The 17,508-nt window shown below is 39.4% G+C and overlaps 1 long non-coding RNA gene across 2 annotated transcripts in view; it reads left to right on the plus strand.

Moving 5' to 3' along the window:
- Positions 1 to 17,508, plus strand: part of LOC147698912 (uncharacterized) — a 776,736-nt gene that overhangs the window by 103,299 nt on the left and 655,929 nt on the right. The window contains exon 5 of one of the 2 annotated variants that reach the window (XR_015299384.1): positions 4,706 to 5,078. The exons of the other annotated variant lie outside the window; for it this stretch is intronic. This is a non-coding gene — a long non-coding RNA (uncharacterized LOC147698912). Of the gene's footprint in view, positions 1 to 4,705; positions 5,079 to 17,508 lie in introns of those variants that run through there. 2 annotated transcript variants of the gene reach the window in all.

Consider the following 17,508-nt stretch of genomic DNA (forward strand, 5'->3'; position numbering starts at 1 on the left):
TATTTATCGCTGATTGGCCCAACATCCTTTTTTCACGCTAGCGTATGTCGCGTTAGCGACGTCACGCTAAATCTATCACCTCCTTTTATCGCCTGGAATGGAAAAGATCGCCGGCTAGCAACGTATTGATAATACATTGATACTAGCGATGTCCGTCGATAAAAATAGCGCGCTTAACGAGGTTAGCGATAAATATCGCCTCTTGTTGGTAATATCCCCCGGATTTCTTTGCAGATTGCACAAGTGAATTGCATCGTTCTTCAAACTAGAAACAATCAGCCAGATTCATCAAGTGAAATGCACTTAGAAAAGGGCCAGATTCTGAGAATCTGGCCCTTTGCGAGTGCAATTTTTGCATTTGGGATTCAGCATCCCAAATGCAAAAATCGCTAATAAAGAATTCGCAAATTTGCGAGGATTAGCATTCAAGGAATCTCTATTAGAGATTCCTTAAATGCTATTCATTTAAAAATTGCAAATTCTCAATTTAGGACCGCTATTTACCACAAAGTCAAACCTCGTGGTAAATAGCGAAAGCTTAGAAAAATGCATTTAAATGCATTTTTCTAAGTTGCATGTTACACACACACATGTCCTTTGGACATGTGTGTGCACAACATCAGTGTAAATTCACATTTCAGGGGTGCTACAGGGTGTCCTTTGGACACCCCTGCACCCTTGAAATCGCAATTTCATTTTGCGAATCGCTTTTTGCGATTAGCAAATTCCGAGTGTCTTCCCATTCAATCCTATGGGCCTCTAGGCCCATAGGAATGAATGGGGAGATATTCCTTAATTGCGACTCGCAATTTGCAAGTCGCAATTAAGGAATAATTAGAAATCGCTATTTTTTGATGAATAGCATTTTGCTATTCCTTAATAGCGAATCTGTAAGTTTCGCTATTAAGGAATCGCAAAATGTGTTCGTCATGAATCTGGGTGTAAGTCCCCTGAAGTTTTCTTTGGGAGTGCAGATTTGGACCTTCAAGGTTTGATTTATTACTTATTTCCTGGAGTGAAACAGACAGCTTGCTGCCAGACAAAAATCTCATGGGAGTTATTTCTTTATTTCTCTAATGTGCAGCTTCACCAACACATTAGTAAGATCGCCATCTCAGCTATATTCAACCTTTGACCAATCCAACGGCTACAATCAAGTACACACGTTATCTGATGCGTAAAACTATCTGGGGAGCTTTACAACAGGGTAGCTCAGCTTTTTTTTACATTACATTCTTGTCATTTTTTGTGTTTTCAGTTTACACAATCCAGTCCCAGTCCTGAGGAGAACCCCCTAGCCACCTGGGGTTCGAAACGCGTTGGCTTTAGAGAATGGGTGAACCAACACAGGGCGTGCCTTCAGGCAATTAGTTTAAATTGTTTTTTTTCCCCTTACAGACAATGCCCAATGTTATTGTGTGGCCCCATTACGCATGTTACAGGCAGAACAGTAGGTGTATACCTGAGTATTAAATCTGTTGGTGTGCGCCTAGTGCTAGTGTGTAAATAAGGACTAGTCATTTATATTGTTTAGAACTGTTTTTTGTGTTTAACCCCTTTAGAGCGCCGCAAATTCCGCGCCATTGCAGAACGTTCTATTACGCGGGCGGGGCCGGAACGTTCAGCGGATGTGTGCAGCACTACCGAGGTAGTTTACGCGACGTCCGCTGAATGTGCGCCACACTTAACGGGCTGAACGTGCACCACACTTAACGGGTCAAAGTTTGCATTTTTGATTTGTTTACACAGTGTCTAATCACAAGTTTGGTGTTTCGAAGTCTTCATGTGTATTTTGGAAGTAAATGTTTTTTAGTGGGTATCCAAATGATGTTTTGCCCATCTAATGACAAGAAATGACCGGGCCAATTTTGCTCAAAAATTCTTAAGCTAAAGTGGAATAAAGCACGTAGACTTTAGAACAGATTGCCTTCGGTTCTATCCAATTTAATTGCAACAGCCTGCCTGGTCACCGTGCTTGTTTGATGAGGTGGTATTGTCATCACTATTATTTTTTAATAGAAGGATGGCAAAGAGTCAGAAATTTTAGTGTTGAAGATTGAGATACATTTATTTAATTGATTATTGATTGATCGAACCGCCTTCCATTTTACTTTATGGCAGCAGCTTCTGTTCGAGTGCTGTTGCACTGGTGAGTGGTGAGATTTGAATATAACGTATGGAAAGGGGTTGAATTATAGGTGTATAATGGAGAACACTGGGGTTCTGTCTCAGGAGATAATAATGCTAAGGAGAGTGAGTTGGGTGGGTAACATGGATAAGACCTGTGAAGGGGACTGTATTGTTGTAAATTTTCGACATCCATATTTTGTGGCCTGTTTACTAGACGCGGTCTTAAGGAAACACGGATGGCCAAGTGAACATCAATATGCTGCCATTACTGCTGTACCCCTTGGGCACTTCTATAGACCTAGCACTACGCAATATTCTAAATCCAACAGTGCCCAATACTGTACTATTTAATGAAATAATTCCATCAATGCCAAATAGGTTTGATCTCCTGGGAAGATGCAGTGAGGTGGATTGACTGAATATAAGAGCAGCTCAAACGGTTGATAATCAGCCGGTAAGAGGAACCCTGAGGGGGCGTGGCTTAGCACCCATTGGAGATGGCGGTGCCGGCGTGAGCGCTCCGCTGCGGCTGGGGAATACGAGCGGACCGCGTTGGACTTTGCCTCGCCGAGCTCCAGATTTTGTTGTCGGAGTGCGTCCTGACCACAATGCGGCCCTTCACATGAGCTTGTATGCTCATTTTCGACTCCTCTCAGGTAACGCTGCAACATCGCGGCTCCGTGACGGCCGCGGCCGCCATCTTGTGAACAGTCTTCACGCAGCGCTGCTCATGGCCTCATAACCGGCGCTCCCTGCATTTTTGCTTTTATGCTTGTTATCATCCTCCTCCCTCACGGTGAGCCTCATTCTGCAACAAACTGACTTTTCTCTATCTAACAAACTGCCCACTATCGTTTTACAGTGGCATTTCTCTTCACTTTTTTATTTCTATGTGCGCAAACGGCCATTTTGATGCTTCGATGCTTTCCAGCTCCCTCATTGCAATTCTGTTTGTGCAACAACGTTCATTCTGCCTCCTTTTTTCAAAATAATTGACTTTAACCTATGGTCAGAGTTTATCTCAACCATGTTCTCTACATTGGCAGTCAACCAACATCCTTTGTCTAAACATTGAAAGTCGCTAAACTCATTGGCTATTATCGATTGGAAGAATGCATTCGTGTATAGGTGCCTTCCTTTTTTCCTGACTTTGGCAGTCCTTTCTCCTATAAGAGCTCTCCCTGTCCTATATATCCATTGTGACTTCACCAATTTTACTTTTCAACCCACTATTACTGTTGGGATCCGCCTCTTTTTCATATTGGTGTCTGCTATTACTGGATGGTAAAGGGGCTCCTCCACTTTTAGTCACCTACTGCTGCCTTGATTATAGCTTATCACCCTGATGGGCAAACTTACAACGAACTGCGCCGACAAAACCTCAAAGCGCACCTTCATCAAAAATTCAAAGGTTTTCTCAGCATTGGCCCAACTAGAATCTTCTCAGGAATTTCCTGCTCTTATGTCGAAACCGGCCATGGAACCTCTTCCTCAATCCAACGGGAAGAACACAGTTAAGCGACTGAAAAAAGACCCACCTTTGCCAACTGCCTCTGCCTCGGCTCCGTCTGCTTCTATTGACTTGTTATTGGAAGAGATAAGGGCACTCCGCCCTTTCATGGAAGAAACCAATGCTAAATTACAGGTCTTAACTGATAACTGGGCTCAAATGGAGGCACGGGTCACGTCTGTGGAGCATACTGTAACTTTGCTTCAGGAATCCTCTGCTAAAACTGTCCACATGCACCCTCAGATCTCTTCTCTTCAAAAGCAGGTTGAAGACCTTGAGAACAGAAATAGGCGCAATAACTTACGAATCTACTGCCTTGCGGAGAATTGCGAGGGGAATGATCCTATAGCCTTTTTCAAATCTTTTCTTCATAAACTTCTGCATCTTCCGGAGGACACTGTACTTAACATACAAAGGGCTCACAGGCTTGGTCGAGCCCCATCGTCTACTTCTCCTTCGACAAAGCCCAGAGGTGTCATCATGTATTTCCTACAATACACTGACCTTTTGAAAGTTCTTTCAGCAGCTAGAGCCGCTCCTCGTATCACCTGGTCTGGATCCTCCTTGTTTTTTGCGCAGGATTATGCTAGAGCCACGGCCAACCGTCGCAAAGCCTTTTTGGATATGAGACCTGCACTTCGTTCCATTGGTGCCCGCTACGGTCTTTTCCATCCTTGTCTCTTCCGGGTCACCTATAATAACAAGACCACGACTTACCAGGATCCTGTGCGACTCCAGAGCTTCCTCATTTCCTGCCATGCTTCGACCATGGATACTTCTGCTTCCTCTTCGGCGTTTCCTCCTTGACTTATGAGACTAATGTTACTTTTTCCTATTCCCAGTCCAGTATTATATGCATAAGTTTTTGCATTGGTTTATTACTGTTATTATAGTTACTTATGTCTTGTGATTCATTTCCTCTTTTCAGGTTACTCTTGTTATTCAGTATGTTTACTGTCTTTTTCCCCTTTTACATAACTTGCCTTTCTTGATATGTCCTTCGCGTTGTCCATTTAATTGTATTGCTCTCTTTCTTTCCCTAATGATTTCCTTCTTTTTTCACAGATGCTCCCTCATGCTTCATGTTTCCCCAGCCGGGTGGTTGGTTCGCCTGCCTGGCCGCCTTGTCTCCTTCAGTTGGTTCTACCCCCCCCCCGTCGTACACGTCTGATTCCCCCTCCTGTTTGTACCTCCTCATTTTCCCTACTTGTAAGTACACTTCCTTTCCTTATCGACATGTTCATTTCTTACCCTATCCTCCACTCTTCTCTCCTTTTCCTTTACTTTCTCTTTCTATTCTTTGAGGTGTCATTTTTGCTATTCCTTTTTCAAATTTTCTTTATCCAATTCTTTTTTCCTTTAACATCTTTATTACTTCTTCACATTTTCTTCTCATGTATCTTTCATAGTTTCATTATAAGTCTTTATTGCAGCAGTTTCCTCTTTTTCATGTTTTCATAATGTCTGTGCGTATTGTTTCATGGAACGTTAAAGGTCTGAACTCTCCAATTAAGAGGCAACAAATTCTTTCTCACATTGCTAAATTAAATGTAGATTTCGCTTTTTTACAAGAAACTCACTTAACTAAGCAGAGTCTGTTAAACTTAGAAGGGGTTGGGTGGGAGAGGTATATTTTGCTCCCGGAGATGGTAAGCGCAATGGAGATGCTATTCTTATTCGTAAGTCTCTTACTTATTCTGTTTTAGAAAATGATTGCGACCCTGATAGTAGATGGTCATTTGTCAAGCTTTCCTTGAGGGGTGTTCCACTCTCCCTTTTTAACATTTATGCTCCCACAGGTGGTCATCCGACTTTTTGGCGTGAGAGAGCTACTCACATTTCCAGTCGCATAGACGATCACTTTATTTTAGCAGGAGATTGCAATCAACCTCTTGACCCTTTTATAGACCGAAATTCCAAGACCTCTTTTATCCCAAATAAGCCTCATAAACATTTTACCCATGCTATTTCACAGCATAAACTCATTGATGCATGGCGCTTATGTAATCCAACAACCAAAGAATTCACTTTTTACTCTCCTTCCCACCATTCCCAATCAGGAATTGATTATATTTTTGTATCCCATCACCTTGTACAATCTCTCACTCATGCTGAAATTGGCCCCATTCTTTTATCTGATCACGCTCCTGTCCATATTGATATTGATATCCTACCCAAGATTAATGCACCAAAGAGGTGGCGTTTTACCAATTCCCTACTTTTAGATCCTAAATTTACCGCCTCTTTTATTGACTTTTTTAATGAATACTTTCTTTTTAATGACACTCCATCTCTTCCGACCCACACAATCTGGGATGCTTTCAAAGCCACGGCTAGAGATTTCATCATACGCTTTGTATCTGCAAAACTTAGAGACACACGCAAGCATAACAATGACCTGCTCCGCAAAATAAAGAGTTTGGAGCACTCCTATTATACCTCTCATTCCAGGGAAAGCTTGACAGCACTTATTGATGCTAAGTTGAAATTTAATAAGAAATCTACAGAAGACGCTTCTCTTTATTTGTTGAAATCTAGCTCCAAATTTTATGGTGGGAAAAATAAAGCGGGGAAAATTCTAGCTAATTATTTAAAAATTAGGCACAACAAACTCAATATTGAATCTGTGTTTGACGCAAATGAGACCCCTCGACACAAAGATGCTGATATTCTGGATGAGTTTTCCCATTTCTATTCAACCCTTTACTCTTCCGAAACCCATCCTACTTCTCAATCACTCTTTGATTTCTTCTCTACCATTCGCAAACCAGACCATTTTCCTATTGATTTAACCTCTTTGGAATTGGATGTCTCTCAGAAGGAATTACTATCTGCTCTTAACTCCCTCAAAAAAGATAAGGCTCCGGGACCTGATGGTTTCACCGTCGAGTTTTATCGCCATTTTTCCACATTGCTCATTCCCAAGTTGCATTCTCTTATTGATTCCTTTGTAACCTTGGGTGGGTCTTCAGGTACCTTTGCTGATGCCCATATTTGCATTATTCCCAAAGAGGGCAAAAATTCTAGATATTGTAAGAATTATAGACCAATTTCCCTTGTCAATATTGATTATAAAATATATGCCAAATCTCTTGCAGCCCGATTGGATTCCTTTTTACCTGATTTACTTGGTCCTGAGCAATCTGGTTTTGTTAAAGGTCGTTTCATTACTGATAATACTAGGCTTTTATTTAATGTTTTGTCCAAATCTCCACTCTTCTCAGGCTCCCTGGCAGCTATTGCCTTGGATGCAGAAAAAGCGTTTGATAGAGTAGAATGGACCTATCTTTTTTCTGCCCTTAAATGGTTTGGCTTTGGTCCCAAATTTTTGTCCCTAATTTCCTTTCTTTATTCCAATCCTAGAGCAGCGGTTTGTGCAAATGGTCTGGTTTCCTCTTTTTTTGACCTAGGCAGAGGTGTCCGACAAGGTTGCCCGTTATCTCCCTTCCTCTTTAATTTAGCTCTAGAACCCTTCCTTTCCAAGCTTCGACAGAATCCTGATATTCATGGCTTTCACTTTTCACAGTCTCATGTTAAGCTTGCTGCTTACGCTGATGATATTTTGCTCTTTATTTCTAACCCCACTGTCTCTATCCCTGCCTTTCTTTCTGAAGTTCATGCATATCCGCTGATTTCTGGATATAAACTAAATAATGACAAATGCGAAATTTTACCCCTCACTAAATTTACTTTCAAACCTGATTTTGCTGCATCCAATTTCACCTGGAGCTCCTCTCACATCAAGTATCTAGGTTTACATGTCACTTCCTCCATCACTGATACGGTTTCCCTCTGTCTCAATAAATGTATCCAGAAATTAACTGATCTCACCACCAAGTGGCACCCACTCTATCTCTCTTGGTAGGGACGCCTCGATACTATTAAAATGATGCTATCCCCTATTGTTTTATATACCATCTCTAATATTCCTGTCTCTATTCCCATGAAATTCTTTAGGAAAATTCATTCTATTCTTGCTTCTTTTCTCTGGTCTGGCAAAAAGCCTCGAATGTCTCTTTACCGATTAACACAACCTAAATCGGAAGGAGGTGTCAATTTTCCTGATTTTCCTACTTACCATAAAGCTTTTCTTTTGCGCCAGGCCTCCTTTTGGCTGCAAGACCCCGAAGAATCCTGTCCTCTCTGGGTTAATGTGGAACACCTGTCTCTTTCACCTTTTACTTTTGCTGAATTTCTTTCTTTTACTCGCAAACCACAGTTATCATCTAATCCCATACATAAATTCACAACCAAGTTACTTCTAGCCTCTCCACCACCCGTCCCCTCCTCTTTTGCTGATTTCTTATCCTCCACTATTTGGCATAATGACAATATCCTTATTAAAGGCAGACCTTTCTATTGGAAATCCTGGCAACAGAGGGGTTTGATTTGGGTTTCTCAACTTTTCTCTCAGTCCGCTTTTCTATCTTTTCACTTGCTACGCCTTTCCTTTGATTTACCTGCTTCCTCTGCTCGTAATTATCTCTTACTGAAAGAAGCAATCCTGCCTATCTATGCCCAATTTCTGCACTCTCCTAACCTCTCTCCATCTCCTACTCCCACCTCACTACTTCACTCTTTCCTGACTACCCACTCCAAAGCTTCCCTTATCTATGCATTCCTGCGCTCCAAATCTCTTCCTCGCCCAAAATCTTAAGTAGAGGAGCAATGGGAAAGCGACTTTTCTACTTCTTGGCCCATTTAGCTTTGGGACAAGCTATGGATAAAACTTTGCAAGTCCTCCAGAGCTGCCACTCTCACCCAAACTCTATTTTTCATTTATAATAGACTCCTTTTTACACCGCATTTACTTCATAACAGATTCTCCTCTGTCCCGATCTCTGTTGGTCTTGTTCTACTCCTACTGCTACTCTGTTCCATATGTTTTTTCCTGCACTATTATTCAGGACTTCTGGAAGCGGATTTGGTCCCAAATTAATGGAATGCCTGACATAATATCGACAGACAGAATATCGAAATACAAAAATATCGGCACAAAAATATCGACATCAAAAATATCGGAGTCATATCTTCATAAAGGTAAGTACAAAAATATCGAAAAAATAATATTGTAGTGCAAAAATATCGAAATTAAAAATATCGTTTTTTAAAATGTATTAATAATAATGTAAAAATATTTTTAAAATACATATAATTTTACAAATATTAAATAAAAATATTAATACAAAATTAAAACGAATACATATACATTTAAAATAAATAAAACACTTAATAATTTAATGTAATTTTCTTTTTTTTAATTTCATTTAATTGATTTAATGTAAAAAAAAATTATTATTACCCTGTACGCCTGTACCCCAAAAACCAAAAACTGACCCTGAATCCTAAAAATATCCCTGTACCCTAAAAACCCAAAACTGACCCTGAACCCTAAAAATATCCCTGTACCCCAAAAACCCCAAACTGACCCTGAACCCTAAAAATATCCCTGTACCCCAAAAACCCAAAACTGACCCTGAACCCTAAAAATACCCCTTAACCCAAAAACTGAAAACTGACCCTGAACCCTAAAAATACCCCTTTACCCAAAAACTGAAAACTGACCCTGAACCCTAAAAATACCCCTTTACCCAAAAACCCAAAACTGACCCTGAACCCTAAAAATACCCCTTAACCCAAAAACTGAAAACTGACCCTGAACCCTAAAAATACCCCTTTAGCCAAAAACTGAAAACTGACCCTGAACGCTAAAAATACCCCTTTACCCAAGAACTGAAAACTCACCCTGAACCCTAAAAATACCCCTTTACCCAAAAACTGAAAACTGACCCTGAACCCTAAAAATACCCCTTTACCCAAAAACTGAAAACTGACCCTGAACCCTAAAAATACCCCTTTACCCAAGAACTGAAACTGACCCTGAACCCTAAAAATACCCCTTTACCCAAAAACTGAAAACTGACCCTGAACCCTAAAAATACTCCTTTACCCAAAATTAATTAATATTATTTAATTACCAATTAATTATTAATTAACAATAACAATAAAGTAAATATATTAGCACATTAGCTGTAATTAATTTAATTTAATAATTATTATTATTTTTCCCAATTAATTAATTAAGAATAACAAAAAATGATATATAAAAAAATTACTCTAATTAATGTAATTAACTAATTAATATTAATTAATTACCAACTCATTTATAATTAAAAATATGTACAAAATTATATTAATTAATTAACTAATTAATATACATTAATTACCAATTAATTATTAATTAAAATATGTACAAAAATATATTAATTAATTAATTATTATTAAATTACTTCCCACCCTATTCCCCTATAAATCCATAACCCGCTACAGAACATATCTATCAATCAATCAATTAATTTAAATTAATTAAAAATTAATTCTCAATTAATTATTTAATAATTCCTACTAATTAATAATTAATTTAACATAATTAAATTACTTCCCACCCTATTCCCCTATAAACCCACAACCCGCTACAGTAGTAAAAGACAATATTTAATTAAATTACATTAAAAATAAATAATAAAACATAATAAATACAATATAATATACACTAAATGTATTTAAAAATTGATATTAGTAACATCGAAGTTATTATTTCGATATTATTGACATCGATATTTAAAACTTCGATATTACTGATATCATACTAATATCGATATTAAGACTGTCGATATTACTTACCTTCGATATTTTGTCCCATCGATATTTAAACTTCGATATAATTGTATATCGAAATTTAAAACTCGATATTTTGTCTGTGTACCAAATTAATGATATCTTTCATACCCAAGTCCCTTTTACTTTTACTCATATTTTTCTTGGTAGTCTCTCTCCGTGCTGGAGCCAGGTTACTTTTGATATACGAATTATTGATTTACTGATAGCAGTTGCATTCCAACAAATTACTGCTAATTGGAAAGATTTTACGAAGATATCGATTAAAGCATGGTGGTGTAATGTTTGTCACAACCATAGATTAGACACTGCCTTTGTTTTTCCTCCTCAATTGGCGATGAAACGCACTGTTTTATGGCTCCCTATAACAACGTACCTTGACGCCTTTGCTAAAAAATCGTTTCATTTGTTACCAACTCAGCAAGAAGTTCCCAAACCTCCCTGATTGACCTAATCGTTCCTAATCAGTTTCATGTATGACTGATTTACTATTCTTTTTCTATTTTCTTTCTCAATATTTGCTTTAACTTGATTTTCAACTGATGTACATATTTATTGTATTTTTTTTTCTTCTCATTTTATTTGATTATGTATGCAAAGATTATCCAGCTTATTTTGTTCCTCTTCAGTATTATTTGTTTTATTGTATTCACACCTTTTTATTTCCAATAAATTTTATTCTGAACTTAAAAAGAGGAACCCTGAGTAGCCCTATTGAAATAACCAGTATAAATGTACCCTTTTCAGAAGAAGGAAATTCCCCCTTCCCCAATGGTACTGAGATATTGTCAGTAGGATGTAACTCATCCCCTCATTCTATTAGCATTGAAGCTTCGCAAGCAGAAGTCATGCCGCCCTGCACCTATAATGATTCCACACTTTTTTGCATTCCTATCAGTACTGACCCAGCAAGTAGCCGACTGGCTGGATCATTGCAAATCCTGTCATGGAATGTTGCAGGGGCTAAAAATAAATTGTCTGATATATCATGGCTTAATAACATACAGAACCAAACTTTCATCTTAATACAGGAAACATGACTTGTAGAACCCTTTCACGTACATGGGTTTAAAACTATTTTTACCAAAGCAACCCTATCCAAGGCAGGGAGAGCGAGTGGAGGTCTGGCTGTGCTACTTTTGGTAACTTCCCCACTGACCATAGAGAAAATTTGTACTAACTCAGAGCACTTCCAGTTGCTAATATTTAATGTTAAGGGAAAGCAACATATTGTAGTGATAAACTATTATTATAACATTTTGAATAAAACAAGATCAGGGATAATCACTACGCTGGAGGAAGAACTTGATATTTTTTTGAAGAGCCTGGGGAGTGAGCATATAGTGATATGGGGTGGGGATTATAATATCGAACTTTGCAAGTCTTCGAAAATTGATCAATGTGGCAATATAGATGATTTATGGGACCATATTACTAATTTCTCACATAATCCCTATGGTGAAACACTTAATTATGTCATGTATAAATATGGCCTGGAAGTTACGAAATTAGGTGTCAATGATGGAGTTATTGATGAATATATTGATGAGGGGGCTAGATCTTCTTCATGTATTGATTACTTTTTGACATCAAGGAATAGTAGGCCTTTTGTGTATGATTGTATTATACTGCATAGTTTATTTAGTGATTACCACCCTCTCCTGTTAATGTTAAATTCCAGGTTATATTTTACCAAAAAGGTATGTGCCTCTGCAGCTGACATCAGAACACAAGGAGAAAATGGAATCTCAATTAAATGGACGGGTGTTAATCCTGTAACTTTTATGGAAAACTCAGCTGCAAGAAATAACCATGACATTGAAGTTTGTTTAGATGGCTACTCTAACAATATTGATACCGTTATGGTTTTTAATAAGATTTCTATATGAATCAATTAAAATCTGAAAGTAAAAAACAAGAATTATAAAAATAAAAGAGATTAGTGCCCATGTTGGTTTAACATAGAATGCTCAAAATTAAATAAAGATTTGACAGAAGCCTTGAAAGTTAAACCTAGAAATGGGGAAATAATTAGAAGCCTAAGAAAATGCTACAAACAAGCCTTCAACGCAAGGAAAATAGAAATTAGACAGGTTGCATATGACAACTTGGTCCAGGCAGCTGAGACCAAGAACTCCATCCTATTTTGAAAAACTATAAATCAACCCTTGCCAAGGATATCTCCTTGGCAAGGGTTGATACAGTAGTTACCCTAAAAGAATGGGTACTGCACTTTGAAGATATTTTTAACCCCACTAAATGTTGCAATAAAATGGATAATGATAGCAACATCATTTTATTGTAAATTAGTAAAATTTAAACTATTACTGCAGGTGAGATTGGAACTGCCTTACAAAATAGTGCAAGCGGGAAGGCTGCTGGCCCGGATGGGGTCCAGATTGATATTTTTAAATGTAATGTTGATTTTTGGTCCACCATTTTAGTTACCCTTTGTAACCCTATTACTGACCGGATGCTACCAGCAACTTGGGCTGAAAGTGAGATTGTCCCGAATTTTAAACAAGGTAATAGAGCTAGCGCAAAGTGTTACCGTCCGATTTCCCTACTTGATTCCACATTTAAACTCATGGGCAGAATTATGCTAGCCAGATTAGAATGTTGGGTTAAGGACAAAAACATTCTAACTGAAGCCCAATATGGCTTTAGAAGGGGAATCGGTACGGTTGAACAGTGTGTCAACCTAGAACTGCTCATAGGAAAATACACCCATGCAAAAACGTGCTTACTTCATCTTTGCTTTGTTGACCTCTCCAGCGCATTTAATTTAGTAAACCATACTATGTTATGGCAAACACTGGAAGGGATGGGTGACACACACAATATTATCAGTCTTTTGTCACAAATTTATGCCCATCTAACAGCAAAGGTACGATATGGACAAACGGGGAATGCACAACGCACTTTAGAGTAACCCAAGAGAACAGACAAGGTTGTGTCCTTGTCCCACTTTTATTTTCATTGTATATCAATGGAGTTGATCTTTTACTGCAGAGTTTAAAGGCCGATGCCCCTATAGTTGGTAAATGTGTAACACCAGTTTTATTATATGCTGACGATGCAGTCCTGATTTCCAGGACTGCTAACGGCCTTCAACTCCTGATTAATAAATTTACAAATGTTATGACTGAAAAAATGTTGCGGTTAATTTGTCTAAGACTCTAGTTAAGATGTGTGGGAAAAGTAAAGCCAAAAGCAGAACCCACTACATCGATGGTGTACCAATTGAAAGGACATCAACTTTTTCTTACCTGGGGTTACTTTTTAACTGTAAAGGTACTGGGAAAGCACATATTAATGTATACAAATTGACATTTTTAAGGATAAGCAAGGCTATTTTTAGATTTTTACAAAAAATAGGCAACAAGCCAGTGTGAGAGATCTTAAAATTATATGGGAGTAAATGTATAAAAGGGGTATGCTATGGTGGAGCTTTCTGGAGTATGGCAGATACCTCCCCACTACAAACATTGGAAAACACATTTTTACGAAGAGCGCTATCAGTCCCTAATTCCACGGCCACCTATATTGTCTACAGGGAAACAGATGTACCATTCCTAAGTGACTTGATTAGTATGTCTGCCCTAACACTATGGTATCGAATGTGGACAAAGGATGAAACTCACTTCACTAAGGAAATAATCCGTGTTTGACTACCTCTTGATTATTTGAAAAAAATACCATGGTTAAAATACATCCATGGCCTCCTTTCTGATGTGTGATGCGTAATCCGATTGTAGAAATCCAATAAGTATGGAGAATTTTAGTAAGGGGGAGCTAAAAAGGAGATTTTTAGATCTAGGGAAACAGTAAGGGAAGCTGCGTTGTGTACTAAATCAAATGTTAGATCATACCATGAAGGGTCTTTATCCCTGGGGACACAGCCATACCTTATCTTCATCAGAAATACTCAACATAGATTTTATTTAACTAGATTAAGTTTGAGTATGCTGCATTTTCAGATAGCATTCCCAAAGATGAGTAAATGGAGCGCAAATCTCCCAATGTGCCCGTGTGATTGTAAACCCGTCCTAAGCACTCAGCATTTTGTACTATTTTGCAATTTCTATGGTGATTTGCAGAAATTAATTTTACGCCCAATCTTTTTTTCTAACAGACTGCACTCCTATAAAACTGCCTTTTATTTTATTTGAGATTTATAACATATTTTGATATGTAATGCGGTAATTTCCTAGACCCAATTGGCTATCAAGCAAAGAAAGGAACTCTCTTTATTGGAATCACTTGTTTATGAAACGGAATATGTTGTACACTCTATGATTCAAATGTTTTTTGGTCTTTTAATAATATATCAAATGTATTTTTATGACTTTGTAGTTTTATGTGCTGATATAAAGAATTAATTGATTGCCATGATGTATCTATACTAATATTGAAATATGTGACTATTTTTAAATAATTTTGTTGAGGGGAAAAGGACATAGGAGAATGTATACTACAGAAATATTCTGACTGTTGTAAAATCCACAATGATTTGTCCATGTTTTATAGAATGCTTTTATGGATATATTTTTAATACACAGAATAAAGCTTGTAGGGATCTTTTGAGAACGTATGGATATTATAATATTTAGACTGTACATTGTGATACATATTTTTTAATGTTTAACAATCAAGTTGGAATAATATTGTGTTATTTTAATGAGTTAAAAATAGGCCTGATATAAAGATTTTAAATATACTTATCGACATGTGTTGGACATGGCCCTTTTTGCAGGGTTATCCCCAAACATATTGCTTTTTTCTCCTATTTTTTCCGGTCCTGTTTGTGTTGGTTTTAGGACTCTGGGCACTTTACCTCTGTTTATCAGTGCTAACTAAAGTGCATATGCTCTCTTTGTAAATTGTGTTATGGATTGGTGTTTCCGTGATTGGATATTTAATTTACTTGTTTAGTCCCTAGTAAAGCGCACTGATTGTGCCAGGGCCGGTAAATCAAATGCTACTACTGGGCCTGCAGCACTGATTGTGCCACCCATTTGAGTAGCCCTAAAAAGGTAACTCAGACCTGCCATTGCAGAGTCTGCGCGCAGTTTGTAACTGCCATGTCGACTTGGCCAGTGCACACACTTGCCACTCCCTAACCTTCCCTTTCAGTGTATGTGAAATGTAGGACATGCCCTGGTATGTGTGGCATGTCCTGATAGTGAATTAAGGCCAATTTCGTGTTTCACTATTGCAAGGCTGCCTGTTCCCCATAGGACAAAATGGGGAGTTTGTTTATAACAACTTATAAACATAACTGGCCCCAGGAATTAGGTCGGGAAATAAAGTTTAGTATGCCTGAACTCAAAATCTAAAGATGCATCTTTTAGTGAAGGTTATTTTTACATTCCAAGTTTGAAAACACCACTTTTAGAAAGTAGGTATTTTCTTGCTAGTCATCCCGTGTGCCTCTGCTGGAATGTGGATTGCCTGTTTGGGTTTTGCATGACAGAAGTCTGAGGAGCAGGAGTGGCTCCAGATAGTCTAGCTGGGTCAGGAAAGGGCTGAATAGACCTGGGCTGGGGGAAGAGGGAGGAGATTTCCTTCCATCTCAAAGGGCCTGGTCTGCCTCTGACAATACCGTCACCACCTTCTGCCAGGAAGTCACACCAGAGAAGTCTGAACTGGCTCTGGCTGGGCACAGACACCTCTGCCTAAGAGATCAAAGGATTTTGGGATATAAATATTGGGGCCCAGACCCCTGAACTTTAGAACTCTTTTGGACCAGGAATACTGCCAAGAAGAAGAGCTGGAGAAGCTGTGAGGAGGAACTACCACTTTTCTCTGTGCTTTGCTGTGCCTGCAGGGCCTGCTTCTGTCTTGGGCAGTGAAAGGACTGGACTGAACTTTCTGCAATCTACTTTGTGAGTTTCTCCAAGGGCTTGAGGTAGAGCTTGCCCCCTGTTCAAGAAGTCTCAGGAACAGCAAATACTTCAAGCTTTTCTGCCCTTAGCCATGGGGCCTGTGTGTTTTGTGTTGCAACAGAAGAAAAAGCAACCCAACAACATATACGACATGACTGCTGACTTTGTGTCCTGAAGGCACCGCAGAGGGCACCGCCGCAAAGCCACAACGCAACCCTGGTCCCACCGATGACGCCTGCTGACATCGCCACAAAGCCACTGCTCGCACCGCCACCTGTGGGCACAGCATTCTGCACTGCCTGACCTCACGATGACGCCTTGGTATCCCTGACACCGCTGCTCCACTCCAAATTCTAATCCGCTGCTGCTTGCACCGTGGTTCGAGGGCACCGCTCTTAAAGGAACATGACACACTGCCCTCATCCCGCTCTGCAGCCTTGGCCTACCGATGCCGGCGCCATCAACTCCAGTACGTCAGCCGACGACAGCCCTTAAGCAACGAGGACCCCATTGCGTGCACGTGACCTGCCAGCACCGCACCACTTTGCACCGCGACTCTGGACTCACTGATGATGCCATCTGATGCTGTCACCAAGCCACTGCTCGCACCGCAACCTGAGGGCACCCCACGCCGCACTGCTGCACTTTGCACCGCAGCACCCAACGCCTGCCAACGCCAGTGCTCCTGACTTCACCAGAAAGGAGTTCAATCTGCAACGTGTGTGAATTTTAGGGGGCCGATGACTCGTGCACTGATCTCTGGACCCGACGCCTGCGGATGCCATGCTTTTGGAAGCTCAACGTGAGGTCCCCGATGCCCTGCATTTCTAAAACCTACTGTTTGCGGGTCCTCCCGACATCTTAGCTGGCCCTCAACGCTGTGGTCAGCCAAAACTGTTTGGATTTGTTTGTTCACGACGCTGTGATAGACCCGGATGGAGCTATCGACAACAAGAAACTGTTTTTAAAGCATACTTTGATAACAGAAGTTTTTTAAGTACTGTATTGTGGATTTTTATCGGTTTTGGTCTTGTCTAAGTATATACAAATATTTGATATTTTTCTAAACTGGTGTGGTGTCCTTTTGTATTGCTTACACTGCATTACTGTTGGTTATGTGCAAATGCTTTACACACTGCCTCTAAGATAAGCCTGACTGCTCATGCAAGCTACCAAGGGGGTGAGCAGGGGTATTTTAGGAGTGTTACCCCTTATCCTGACTAGAGTGGTGGTTTCTGCCTGGCTTTGGTGCATGCCCTAGCCTACCAAAAATCCCATTTCATGTTTATGTATATTTATTTC

This window comes from Lissotriton vulgaris, chromosome 8 (assembly GCF_964263255.1).
Source record: "Lissotriton vulgaris chromosome 8, aLisVul1.2, whole genome shotgun sequence".
Classification (NCBI taxonomy): Eukaryota; Metazoa; Chordata; class Amphibia; order Caudata; family Salamandridae; genus Lissotriton; species Lissotriton vulgaris.